General features: G+C 39.6%; 1 protein-coding gene across 14 annotated transcripts in view; it reads left to right on the top strand.

Moving 5' to 3' along the window:
* The first annotated feature begins 5,864 nt into the window (after positions 1 to 5,864).
* The window catches only part of LOC116216268 (uncharacterized), a 359,292-nt gene continuing 350,511 nt past the window's right edge, over positions 5,865 to 14,645 (top strand). For all 14 annotated transcript variants that reach the window (XR_014881787.1, XR_014881790.1, XR_014881786.1 and 11 more), the window contains exon 1: positions 5,865 to 6,053. The gene's annotated coding sequence lies outside the window, so the exon portion shown is untranslated. The remainder of the gene's footprint in view (positions 6,054 to 14,645) is intronic.

Here is a 14,645-nt window from a genome sequence, read left to right as displayed (position 1 = left end):
TGCTACTTCTGCTTTTAAAAATTTCTGAATGCTCAGCAATGTGCAGTTCATGTACATGCACTGCTTTTGTTTCAGAGGGAAACACCCAAGACCAAAACCAGCTTTGAAGCCTTTAAGGAACATTTTCAGATCTTTTCACAGAGTTCCTCCTCAACAAGAAGCAGAAGAGTGTGTTGTGTGAATACATATGCAGAGGATATGCAACGCTCACGTTTGTTTGACACTTCAGTGCCGTAACAGTACTAAACCATGATCATTGTTAGTAATTAATGGGATTAGACATTTAAGTCATTGTTGTCACTGGTTTGGAAAACCAATTCTTTATATTTTAATCTCTTTTTAATGTCAGAAGTGGGATTTTTATATTACACTAAAACAAAATGTATGGGTAGATTAAAGAAGTAAAAGGCATTAGCAAACAGCAATTAATTCATGTATTGTTGTTAGTAACAGCGGGGCAGTCTGTGATGTGCGTGTGTGTGTATATTCTACCTATTAACAACCATGGAAACCCAAACATGCACAAGTCCTTAGACTGTTATACAGAACTGTTAATGTTCTCAGACTAGAACTGTGTAGAGTAAATGCTTTTACTGCAGTAAATTTGTTCTATTTTAACCCAGAGTTCACCCTTTTTCAGTTCATCTCAAGACTATGCATTTATATGTGGAATTAGAGTAGAACCTACCATGACTCTGCAGGAAGCTGCTGTTACTGTCACTACCCTGCACCATGAGCAGAAGGCTGATGCTCAAAAAGACTGAAGATGAAAGTGTAACCACAGAGATCTGGAGAGATGTCCTCAAAAGAGTGAGAAACTGTGGCTAGTAATCAAGAGAATTTTAATTGAAAAGCACCTTATGTAATATCTTCCATACACTGATAAATGTTCAGCTGTAAAAGCTTTCCAGGAATGAATTCTCTCTAATAATATTTGTTCATTTTTACCTTAAAGAGAAAACCTTGATTATGCATCTGCCAAAGGAAAGGAGACCACTTAGTCCACTTATTAGTGGTTTTAGGATTTGATTAAAGACTTTAAAGGGAACTTGAAAGCTAAGTTGTTCTTGACATTTTGGTTTTCTCTGGACTTACACATATGTGTGCTCTTGGAAAGCCTTGACAATAGGAGATACTTTTCTCAGTCTTACGATATCTGTCGGGAATCTGAGGGTGTTTTGAAGAGCCTTTAATTCACAACTAACAGCTGCAGCATGCAGCTATGGCTATTTAGCATGCTAAACGAGAGTTTATTTTACCAGACAAAGCCTCTGAAGATTAGAGAATCTTTAGAAAACAGTTGTCTCTGTTTTATATTTTGCCTTCCATCAACAATCAGGAAAACATCTCACATCACATCTGGGCCCCGGCAGAACCAGGTCTGTGAAATCACACTGGAAAAGCATGCTTCCATCCTACATGTTCATGTAACTGATAGGTGTAAGCCAGCCAGAGGAATGATGTGATTATAGGCCCTGACTTTTCAGCTCCATCCGAGCTCGGTACATGAGCTCTCAAAATTCATACTGTCCCTTAAGACAGAGAGGAAGACTATTTGTCAGGTTGGACCTCATGGTGTGTGTGTGACCAAGCTCTGAGCGCTGTGCTGGATCTGGCCTCTGACTACTTGCTAGATAATGCTCAGCGCGTCCAATGAGTTTTAAACATGTATCTGGGTTTCAGTATGCCTGAGACAAAAGCTCTTTGCTAACTACCACTTCTACTGATGGGATTTGACGAGTGGTGAAATGGTCTGGCTCAAGGCAACATGGATAAGAAGTCTGGTAGCATCTCGGCTTTTCAACTCACTTGTTCACGTGGCCTAGAGTCGACCTGGTTGTCTACTGGCTTCCTGTGTCAGAAGGCCTTTGTTCAATAAAAGGCTTACTTTGGGAATATTAAGTTGTCTAGGAATCAGGAGAGATGAGAATGAGCCAAATGATTGCCTTTAATTTTTTTTTCCCTCCCAATTAGAATCTGTTATTCTTTTTTTTTCTTTTTTTTTTTTCTTTTTTCTTCTTTCCAGTGTGTTTTTGTTCTTAATGATAGAGCCAGGTGCCAACAGCAAATAATAATTTGCATAGCTTGTTATGGAGCTTGCTCGGCATCACAGCTGTTACTGCAATTCTGGATCACTCTAGCTTATGCCAAGCTTGCTGGTTTGAAATCAGCACAGCATGAGGGCTGTATTGCTGATCTCTCTGTGGAACTGTCCTAGAGAATCTTAGGAAACGGCTTCTTCCCTTCTTCTCCTTGTGGTGTCTTTTCTATGCCTGATGCTTGCATTGTTTCAGGAACCTCCTCTAGTAGAGAATGGTCTGTGTTCAAGTGCAAGTGGCATGCAAGGTTGTCTTTGCAGCACAACCCTTGTCCGTCCACATCTGGCTCAGCAGCCCGAGTCAGATTTCCTGCACACCGCCAGGAATGCAAGGCTGTGGTAATCAGTCCAGAAGAAGTCAGGCTGCACACTCTATTCTCATGTAGATTAAAAAACTGAACAAGTCATCTTGAGATTAGCGCAGGGGTTCGTGTGCAGCTGTGACCTGCGTGATTGTTTCGTTACCTAGAGATGCTACGTGGTATTTCGTGGTCGCCGTTCACAGACTGAAGTGGAGAAGCGGCTGTAGCTACTTAGCATTTCTTGTCTCTCTGAATAAATGTTGTCTACTTAGTAAACTTGATGGCTTCTCATGCTTTTACATAAGGAAGGAGTAAAAGTTGTGTCAACACTGTTTAAAGAGAAATGTTACACGGTAACCTTTTGAATAGTGAGAAATTTCATGCAAAGCAAGAACATCTTGACAGGGCATAACTGCACATTTATTTAAAATGAAATGATCGTTTATTAACAAAACAATGTCTGCTGGTGCTAACCTCGTTCTGATTTTCTAAATTAACTCTTCTCTAAAACAGGCTCATTATCTAGGAAATGACTGCTTCTAGCAGAGTAAAGGAAATAGGCACAAGTAGTGGTAAGAATCTTATTGTTACGGCTGCTCCCAGCAGTGCTGCTACTATTAAGGTTCTGTCAGCACTGGCATGGGAAGACTTCTCTTCTGTGATTTTCATTTTATCTTTACATGATTATAAAATTGGAGCTACTCAGGAAACTTGCACGTCAAGTCTGTGGCTAGCAGTGTGTTTGTCTGGAGCAACTCTTGAACGATAACTTGATGCTGCAAGAGCAGACAGTCCTTCTTCTGTGCTCGTGTCAAGGCATGGATTTTGGACTACCAAGTTTTCCTCTTATGAAAAAGAGGTACTTATGCTATACTAACTCTACTCATTTTATGATTTTCATTTTGGCCTGATCTCTGGCTGCCTTTCTCATCTTCCCCTGGCAAACTGGGATCCTGTTAGTGAACACAGTGCAGCTGTGGTGTAGGCAGGTCAGTGCAACGATGTCACCCTGCTGCTGTCACCTGCAGTTCACTGCTGCCAGCAATGGGCATTGGGATTCAGGCTGGATATTAGGAACAATTTATTCTCAGACAGAGTGGTGAGGCACTGGCACAGCTGCCCAGGGAGTGGTGAGGTCACTGGAGATGTTCAGGAGCCGTGGGGATGTGGCACTGGGAGATGCGGGTTAGCGGCATGGTGGGGGTGGGTTGGTGGTTGGACTTGGTGATCTTAGATGTATTTTCCAACCTTAATGATTCTATGATTCAGCTCTTTTGGGGAAGGTCAGTGTTGATTCCTACAGTTCTGATTGAGTGAAGTTTTCAAACTCACAAGCAGTTCATAAGACAAACAAAATTATGGCAAAAGTCTCAGTGTTTATTTATACATGCAGTTCAGCTGGACTTAGTTATGATGTTCCCTAATCTACTAATTAAATTATTTACCATGTAGTAAAGGCAGTGAAATGTTAGCTTGTGTGCTTAGAAACTGCAAGAGACCTCTTGGAGTGCAGAGCTGCAGTGCCAGGAGATCAGCAGAAAGAGTGGCCCTGAGCCTGCTGCATGGACTGCAGTGATATTTGTGAAATGGTTGCTGCTTGCTGGCTCCTCTCTAGCCAGCATGAAATCATTTGGAGGCCACTGTGCAGCATCCACTTGTTGATTGTCAGCTTTATCTGTGGGAAAAAGTCTTTGCAGTTGATATTCTAATGAAAGGTTTTGTAAAAGGGACCAAGGACTGATGTCTGAAGGCTGGCCTACTCTCACAGCTACAAGGGAGCCCTCTAAGGAAGAGGTGAAGCGCATCCTGCTGGCTGGTGGCAGGGTGAGTAGCAACAGCCTCCACAGGAGAGATTTCTGAGTCTGTGCTCATGCTGTTTCTCATGGAGAACAGGAATTTCATATCTGGTTTCATTCTAAGCAGAAGATCATGTTGTGTAGAGCTCTGGTTGCCCAGGTAGCATTTGGTTTGCTCTTGTTTTGCAACACTATGGAGCGATGCAAGTACCAACAAAATGCAAGTTTGTATTTTGTTTAATTATGACCTCCTTAAGTTAATTTTTATGCATCAAAGCTATTTGACATTTGTCAAAACAAACTCAAGTCCCTCAGAGAGATTTTATGACAAAACCCACCACTGATCTGACAGCTTGCTCTCTGGGGAAGAGGTAGTGTGGCTGGCATTAAAGACTTAATGCTTCCAAAGTTCTTCCTTACCGCTGGTCCCAAGGCACGTGCCTGGGCTGGGCGAAGCGGCACACCACGGAAGCTGGGAGCATGGCAGCGTTCTGGAGAGCTGCAGCTGGAAGGAAGAAGGCAGTGCAGAAACAACCAGCCAAGCAGAGCGAGAACTGCTTGCTGCATCCTGCCTGTCAGCTGGGTGCTGCCCTGGGATACTGCCCCGGGCCGGGCAGGGATGTGCTGGGCGCTCTGCTGCTCCCATGAAGGATGTGTTGCTCCCACTGCCTCTCAGAGATGAGGAGTTAGGAGGCTGGTATTCCACTTCCTTTCTTAAAACAACCTGTTATTTTGCAAAATGAAATATTTTCTCCCGTAGCAGCCATCTCTAGCCTTTGTCAGATGTTATTCAGTGCAGAGCACTTCCCAATGCTCAATATTATTTCACCGACGTGTGCTGAATGCCGTATGCTTAAAACCTGAGGTATCATTCACTGGTTTGTAGTAGCCATTAATATCTGCTTTTCCCATGGTTTGTGTACTTATTCTAAGCATGTGCCTTTTACAATGCAGAACACAAGAGACTTGTTTTGTAAGATTAATGAAGGTCACCAAAATTCTCAAAAGTATTCTGATAATTAAGGCTTTGTTTATCAAAAACAAGTTATATTAAGAGCAAAAAGATTCATGGTAATTATTCATAATCTTAACAATTCAAGTGTAGCCACCTCATTTGTGCATTTAATTCTTCTTGTTAATGTTTTGCATAAATCTGCATAATTACTTGAGTTGCCTGTTGTAATTTTGACAGCTACTCAGTTCATGTGCACTAAAGTATATCAAAAGCTTGATGTGCTGAATATTTATAATTTTACGTATGTTCTTGGGATAATATTTTTTCAACAATATTTTTAGTTTTTGTAAAATTGACATGGTTTACTCAGAAAGATTGCCAAACATAGATCTCCATATTAGCACATGGTGGAACTTGAGGAACGCTTAAAGGTGTAGTGCCAGGTTTTGGAAGGGTTCTACAAAAATACACCCTGATCATGCACATTAAATGCTTTGATGACTTTTTTTTTTTTTTTTCCTAGGTTTGTTACATTAATGTGAACACGTAATTCTGAAAATTAAAATTAAAAAAAAAAAAATTCTTGCTCCATTTTCTGCTTGTGTAAGTATAACTGGCTGCCCAGATCTTATTCATAGTCACATCTGAAAGAATAATAGTGAAAACGAGGAGCCTGGCTTTCGTGTTGAATAGCATTAGCATGAGGAGCTGGCTGGCTGTGACACACGAGGCAGCGCTGTGCGGCTCCCGGAGGGCTCGGGCAGCCCTTGGAGCTGTCTGCCTGCGATTTAGCAAAGCACAACCGCGCCAACAGCGAGCAAATCGAACTTCTGGCTTCTGAGCGCTCCTGCACGTTAACGTTTTGTGGGTGATGGAACGAGAGGCACGCTCTTCAGAGAAATGTAAGGCACATCACGAGAATAATAGTATAGATCAATCAAGCCGTGTCATCCTTCAGGCCACATTTTTGGGGAAGGAAAGAATAAGGAATTTGCAGTGAAAAGGTGCTAATGACCTCTTCCACACGTGGAATAAATGTGCGACTTTATGAGGGCCGCAAACATGGAGATTATTTATAAATAGCAGCGTGCTTGTGAATTACAAAAGCAGTTGCTAACTAATTACAGCAGTAAGTTTTCGGTGCATCTGATGACTGTCTGGCACAGCATGGTGTGAATCTTCAGCCGGCTGAAATCGCACAAATTATTCAGGCTTCTTCCAAATGTTGACAAAATCCTGGTTTCAAACTCTAGTTAGGATCCTTTGAAAATACTCACCCAAGACAGTTTATTTCTGAAAGCCTGTGTTGTGCATACTGAAATCATCAACAGTTTTGCACTTAGGATTAATGTTCGAGTGCATGTGCTGCAGTGCAGAAGTGTGTACTCGCTGTTCAGTTCTGTTTTGGCCTCACTGGAACAGTACTGCGTGTTGTAGAAGTGTACACTTGTGTGTATTAGCTCTTTAATGTGGCATTTCACTTTTTTATATGAAAAAGCTTCCTTTAAGTCTAGCAAATCCTACTTTATCATAGCATTGTTTCCTGGGCGAAAGAAAATTTGCTGTCCATGAAATACTGTTGTCCAGCGAAGAAAATGATTGGAGTCAAATCAAAGCAGAAGCAAAATTCTCTTTCTGATTCTCGTTCTCCAGCTGCACAGATCCCGGTGCTGTCATGGAGATGCTACAGATTAATTTTGAACACTTAAAATATTAGAGAAATGGGATCGCTTGCTGCCAGAGAGCTGCTTCCACACCATGGGAGGAGGGGGGAAGGCTGAAAGCATCCCTTTTTTGCTCAAAAGTTATTGGGGGTTGATTTAAGAGTAAAAGGACGAAAAGTGCAGTTGTCATGCGTGGCTATCTTTCACTTTAATGAGCACTCAAATGTAAGTGAAAAATTAAAAGGTTGTTATATTTAGAAAGAGCTGAAGCAGTAGACTGAATGTGTGCTGCACACAGTGCGGAATGAGCGTAAAAAATGAAGGGGGAAAGCCCATCTACTTTGCAGCCATATTCGTTAATTAAAAGAAGTTTGTGAAACTAAATTTGAAGGAAAAAAACCACCAAAACAAAACAAAACAAAAAAAACCAACCTTCTTTAATTGTGTTTACCCAAAAGCCTTTTCTTCCTAATTTAAATAGCATAAACATCTGGACTAAAGCAATATTAGAATCATGGCAGTAGTCAAGCAAATCTTGTGGAAAATAATGAAATTAGATCCCTGGTGTTGTGACAGAGTAAGGGCAGGATACATCAGTTCGATGTTAATAAAATTTCCATGAATGACTGAATACAATTAAGAAATTGTCAGTTGCGGCAATGAACTTTTGTAGCTCATAGATGTTTGCATCATTTGATTATGCTGGCAATTTAAAATTGTTTGTTAGTGTCTGTGTTGGGATATTAATTATGACCTTTATTACAGCCCACAATTAAACTAGTCATATAGCAACAAGCAGCCTGTGTTGTGATAGGGAAGGATCTGAACTGTTCAGAGTAGGGTCTTGCGATGTTCTGATCATTCACTGATGATCCAAATTGGAAATTATTTGAAATGATCCAGTACTTTAAAAAACAATTCTACTGGGTCGAGTAACCCCTGCAATAAGGAGATTTTGGTTTAACAGTTTTTTAACAGTTTTAATCACCAACAACACTGGGAAAACTGTTTTTAAAAATGAGAGAGAAAAAGCATTTTTAACTGTGACTCCGAGATAAGCTTTCTCCTGTTTCAGGAAGAGAAAACAATTATTCATTGGTTAATTAGCTGTAAACAACTTTTTAAAGACACATCCATTATATATGTAATTATTTGAAAAAAGCTTTAATGTTATTTGTGCTAATGCATAATTATTAGTGCTTGCTAAAAGGATTAGCGGTATTTAGATGACCAGTATTGTTGGGAAATATCAGAGTGGAGAGACGAGATTAGCATCAGGAAGGCATGTGCAGCGATGAATCAAGTGCTGCTTGCACCCTTCTGCAGTGACAATGAGCAAATCACACGTGCAGAAACAAAGCATTTCATTCAGAAACCGCACACTTCCTGGTCTTTAATATTTCCTTCATCTTCCACAGAAATACATCACCGCCAAAGGATTTCTATACCCAGGTCCCGTGATTTTTTTTTCTTAAACTCCCATGGCGTATTTGTCTTTTTTTTTTTTTTAGAACTGCATGGTACCTTTATTACTGCAAAACTGAGTGGCAACTTTACAATGCCCTCACCATTTAGTAACTATTATACGTAATTTACCAAGAAAATGTTAAGTCATAGCAAAACCTATCTAGGCTTCTGGAATATGTTGACTGGAACACAATTTACAGTCATTAGTATATGAACGAAAGGAATAATATTTTAAACATTTAAATATTTCTAATATAGGTCAAGGGGAACTGTAACGTTTGTCCTCACACGTTGCAGATTGTGAAGAAGACGTCACAAATGTGTCTGAAATGTCTGTAACTTATGTACGTGTTTATCAAAAAAGGGTTTGATTTGAAAATGCAAACATTGCTCCAGAAGAGACATTTCAGGGCCATGTCAGTGAGAACGTAGGCACGCCAGTGACCTAATTACGACAACAGTTGTGTTTAAATGGTTACCTTGGACATATCTAGCCAAATAATTCATGATACGAGATATAATGTGCCAAGTCCCTGGATTTTTTGTGGTGTTTTTCCGAGCCATGTGCACAAGTGGCTGGCCACAGAAGCGTGATAAATGGCATCGCAGGAGCACGATGGGTCCCCTCTGCCATGTCCACACACGTGCTGTAGCCCTGACCTGCAGGCTCGACCTGAGCAGTGGGGGAATTGTTCGCTCTCCATGAATTTGGCTGCTTTTCAGATGCTGCCAGTAGTGATGCTAATTGCTAGCATTTGTGGTGGTTGGGTTTGCAATGCTGCCACCTGTACCATGTCAGGATTCCTGATCTTTTGGGCAAGAAAACACCTCTCTGTTTTCTCTCATGAAGCTGGTGGATCAGTGTTTGACAGCCCTGAAGCGGTGAATTTAGCATTTCGGGTCACTGAATATTCTTAATGCTCTGGAGTATATTAATGAGAAATTGTGCACTTTCATTTGTCTGATTTCTTTAGAGTGATTGTTATGTAGAAGCATTTGGGAAATCGACTTTTTTTTTGTTGTTGTTGTTACAGTTTTAGTTGGCAAAGAAATTATTATAATTCAGGGGATTTGTGTATTTAAGCATAGATGATTATTTAGAAGATTTGGTTGCTGCAAATCTGAAGCCTTGCAGTTCAATTTACTAATTTATTTTGTGATCTGTGACTAACAGACTATAAATGCAAATAGCACAAGCCCTTTACGGTTTTATCACTGGATCAATTTACTGATGGGCGGATCAGTCACTAAACAGTTCGACACTTGTGATTTCTAAGTAGTCAAACACTAAGGAATGAATGCGTGCAGACTGGAGGCTGCAGGGAAGCTCACATGAACGCAGGTTTCAATGGAATTCAGTATTTATTTGTTTCAGACTTGGAATGCAGAAGCCAGACTTTATTGCCCATCATTGGGGTGATATTTTTTCTCTCATCACACGTGGCAATGAGCCATCCTCTCGTGTTGCAGCATGCTCATGGGCTAGAAGGAAACAACTGGTACAGCGAGAAAGAAGGGCTGAAAGCTTCAGTGGGCACTGCCACTTTCTTTTGATTACATCTCTTTGTAGTTTGTATATTGTACTTTGAGAGCATTGAAAAACTATAAGTTCTCATTTTTATATTTAGTTGACATCCCCCCGTATTCTTAGGGCTTTGTTTGTTTAAATGTATCACGGCTGTTTGTTTGTTACTTGTTTGCCAATCTTACCATTGATCTCAGCACCATTTTGGAGTTAAAAGTAGGACCAGATCCTCCTCCCAGTAAAAGCAGACAACTTTTGCTCTGGTCTCCTGAATGTCTGGTGTTACCTATTTTTGCAGATCCAGCAGAGGGAGCAGAAGTCCACCAATGGGGTTTCTTTGGACTAAACATTTGGGGTGGCAGATGGATTGGCAAAAATTACTTGTGGAGGTGGGGAACTGCATGAATCATTCCCCCCCATATTCTAAGGAAATTGTTCAATTAGAACACTAAAATCCACTCTGTAATTCAGTAATTTCTCATGTCCTGGAACTGCATTTTTTTTTCTTTAAGTTCTGCATGAGTTGGTACCTTATTATAACAACTGATAAAACTATTTTCAGTGCTAACACAAGTGTAGTGATTCCAATTAGCCAGCAGATGATTATTTAATAAGGAATAACATCCAACCATGTCTTTGCACATCAGCTCCCCTGTCATTTTGCTATATTTGTGAATGCACATCGGAAGAGTTGGCTACCGCTGGCTTTGAGTGTTTCTGAGAGTTTGTGACACAAACACCAGTTTTTATTTGGTGTCTATACTACCTGCAGTTATACTGCTTTGTTCAACTGGATTTGTAGTCATTCAGTCAATTTGCAGCAGAACATAATTTCAGGGGGTCAAATTTTGATCAAGAGTCTTAAGATATTGTTGCCACTTTTAAAAAGCATTATCTGTAGTAGCATTATCTTAAGGTGCATGCATGCAATTGATGTGCTATTAGTGGTGTTACTTCTATATTAACAGGTAACATCATGGCAGAAATGGGTGATGTGGGGCTTGCTGCTAAAGGTGGCAGGGGTGAATTTCAAACTAACTACAAGAGAGCTGGGAGCTGCATCATTTTGAACATAAAGAAGAGAGAAGCCTCTACTGATTTCTGAAATCACTGGGACCAAGGAGCCCATCACCAATAGTTTTACCTCCTTCAGAGGTAAAAAAAAACAACTTCCTGCTACTTCTAGAACTGTACCGACAAGTCTTGTTTAGTTTGGAAAGTTATAATAAATCCTGGGCACTGATGGCTCCTTCCACCACCTCCTTGCAGTGCTTCCTGAACTGTAGGCATGTATAGAGGTGAAAGATCCATGCCCAAATTTGGAAGAAACTGTCTGGGTTTGGGTACAGATCAAACTCTGGATATTTACAGTATGTAAAGTGTGCAGAATGTCTGGGATGGTGGCAACTGGCTTCATTTGAAGTGCTGATATACTAGAGTTTGGTCTCACCTGAGACTCCGTAAGCACATAAACTCTGCAGAAAGGAGAAAATTGCTTGTTGGAAGGTAAATGAGACTGAAGGATTTTTTCTGTGAGTCTGAACATCTTTGGAGTGTGGTTTAGTTTATCATGTAGCTGAAAGGGGAGCTTGAGACAATGGCTGCACATGCTGTTACAAAGGTGGATGAATGACTGTACAAAATGATTTCTTAACGTGTTCTTCTGTTACTAAGTGTTGATGATGTTTGGCCGATTAGAGGAATAAATGCGGTCTCATCAAAACGCAAAAATAGAACAAAAATATTCAAGTCTGCAAATGAATGGAAAGAATCAGAGAATGGAAAATGAAACAAAAGCTAGCATATTCAGAACGCAATTTTACATCATTTCTGGCAGAAGATCCTGGGACTTTTATAACTCAATTCTCTAAGCTAAGGACGGAGTTCTCAGCCTTAACTTTGAATGTTCTTGCTTTCAGCAGTTTGCGTTAAACATTAATGTTATTGAAAATCACTTTTTATCCGTGTGCATTCATGGCTTGTTTGCCAAAGTGTCCACTCCCAACTGCATGATTTCAGCAGCTAGCAAACATCAAAGCAAGATTCTTCAACCCCAAAAATTATCTTTAAATTGAAGATTAGCTTTTTTCTAATTGTTTTTGTTTGGTTGGTTGTTTTTGGTGAATAATTACTAGAGCATATAATAAACACTACATAGTTCTTTGTTCTGTCTGTTATATCAGGGCAGACATGCCCTGATTATATCACTTTAATTAACTCTTGCTGTGTTTTACTAAAGTTTGAAGCAGGAAGTACTCTCGATATAAGCACCATGACGTTCAGGTTGCCCAAAACATGTAAATAAAATCTAAGTCAAACTGTATTAGTGTGTTTTGCCAGCCATTATTACATCAGCTTTTGAATAGCAAATTTTCTGTAATTGGTGGTTGAGTAATTTCCATTGTTATCTTCTGAAAATTTTAAGTTTTTCCTAATTTTTATAGTGTTTGCACCATATATAGCCAAAGGGGAAAGTAAATTGGGGACAATGAGTTACCAGTTGTTCTTTGGACAGCTTAGCATGTCTTTCTTCAGGGGAATCACTCCAGTTATTTGCCAAGTTCATATATCTATAATATTCTCCTAGATTCAATTTTCCGCCCTTTACTTTTCTCCATTTCATATTTACTTTCTTCTTCATGGTCATCCCATCTAATCTGTCTGCGTCTACCTAATCTGCCTAATATATCCATGTATCATTTCTTTAATGATTTTATTATTGAAATGACATTTAGCATTTGAGACTTAAGCATACATTACAAAAGCTTAATTCTCCTATTAGTGGATCAAACTTCCATGCTTCTCCCACAGTCAGCCTGCTCCATGAGTTAAACAAGCCTTGTTGAATTCTGTCCAAGAGCTGTAATGCAGATCTATTTTTTAATCTTTATTAGTGAGAGGAAGCCACTGTCAAGATCTGGGTCACTCGTACTGCAGTATTGACTGGAACTCTGGTGAAGATGGAAGATTTCCTTTCACCGTGCAACTTGGATTTGGTCTTTAAGGCTTTGCTTCTGCCACAGAAGCTCAGGAATTAAATTTTTTCAGCTGCTTTTTCCATCCTTAATGAACTGCAGATGTTTTAGAAATTTCTGTGATTTTTCTCTCTCCCCTTTTATGTGTGTGTGTGTCTGGCTTTACCAGATTAACTTTTCTTTGTTTCAGCTTCCTTCAACAAAGTAATTGACTTCTCAGAAGTGCATAGCTTGCAGGAACATCTCACAGATTACATCCATTATTACTCTCTCCTTCTTGAGGTTTTCCAGGTGTTTGATATCCCTGTAACGGTGTGCCTACCCTTTGACTTTGAGCACTTCTTCCCATAAATCCTCTGTTTTTGTTTTCTGCTTAGACACACCAGCAGTTACAGCTTTTTCCAGAACTTGGTTGCTTCCTTCCCTTTTCCCCAGACTCCCTAATTTTGGTAGGATCTAGCAAAGGTTTCCAACCTTGTTGTCTAAAACCTCCATTAAAATTCCTGTAAGATAGCATGGATTTGCTCAATTTCTTGTCCTGTTGCTCCTATTCATCTTTGTGTCACTGTGTAGTCACGTATCTGATGTAGTGTGACTGTTCCTGTAGTGCTTGCAGTTCATGTCAAGGCAAGTCGTGATGTGTTGCCATGTTTCTGTATCAGGCTACCTCAACATTTTCTTGCCTTATTTCATATTTCTCCTAAATGTTTTTTTGTGGCTTTATTCCTTATGTACTTTCAAATAATGTGAATTAACTTTTTTTTTTTTTTTTTTGCAATGAGCTCTGAGAGTCTGGGATGAGACTGACAAATATGCAATTAGAAACTCAAATTCTGGATAAAAAGGCTAGTTACGTGACATTAAATGGCTTATATGTAGAAATATTGGGTTTGTGGGTTTTTTTTGTTTTTTGTTTTTTTGTTTTTTTTTTTTTCAGATCAAGCCAGTGGTTTGCTTAAAAGATGTTGCTGAAGATGTTTCCATTGTGTTTCTCTAGTGAAGCATAGCTAGCCAGTTAAGCATATTGTATGGGCACTGAATAGCATAACATTTAAGGTATGTTGAGTTTCATTTTAGACGTATTTCTGTGTTTCTTTGTCATGACATAGACTATGTCAAGGCGACAGGGAGATAGGGAGCTGAAGTGTACAGTGTCATGATACGTTCAGCAGTGGGGTGGCCAGCAGTTAAGTTCCTTGGCAGTAGTCTGCAGTGTTCTTTTCAGACTTGATAGCCTGCAGTTGAAGTTCACTGACTTGTTGTGGACAAGATTTGAGCACTTGACTAAATTAAAAACTAACATCGTTAGGTCTGTACTTCTATAGTACGTTCCTCTTCTGAAGAATTCAAATACCCATTTGCATGCTTTAAGTTGACAAAAAGAAAGAAGCAAAGCAAAAGAGACAATTCTTACCAGTTCACAAGTAAATTGATGCTGAATAGCAAACCTCATTATTCGGACTAATCTCTTAAACAAATGAAAGTAGGTGAGCCTTTCTCTTTTTTTTTTATTTTTTCCCCCTCTCATTTAAGAAAATAGCATGATCTCAAGAGAGCATCTTTAACTAAGAGAGCATAAGTGCACGGAATGACAGTTACAAATAATTTTATACAACAGACAGACAAATTGTGATGATTGTCTGTACTAAAAGAAATAAATAAATCCTGGCCTGAAAGACTACAGTAAATCACGAAAGTGATCTCAAGTGAACAGAGATAGATTTCTGGAATACGGTGTGCAATGAAACCACTGACCTCTTATACAAGGGTTCATGTCTTTTTCTACAGAAACAGATGGGTAATAGCATAATGCTGAAATCATGCTCTACATAATATGGACCTAGTGATTGCAGACCTGATTGC

Source organism: Meleagris gallopavo, chromosome 2, assembly GCF_905368555.1.
Source record: "Meleagris gallopavo chromosome 2, MGAL_WU_HG_1.1, whole genome shotgun sequence".
NCBI classification, from domain to species: domain Eukaryota; kingdom Metazoa; phylum Chordata; class Aves; order Galliformes; family Phasianidae; genus Meleagris; species Meleagris gallopavo.
This window is presented reverse-complemented; position numbering and strand designations above follow the sequence as displayed.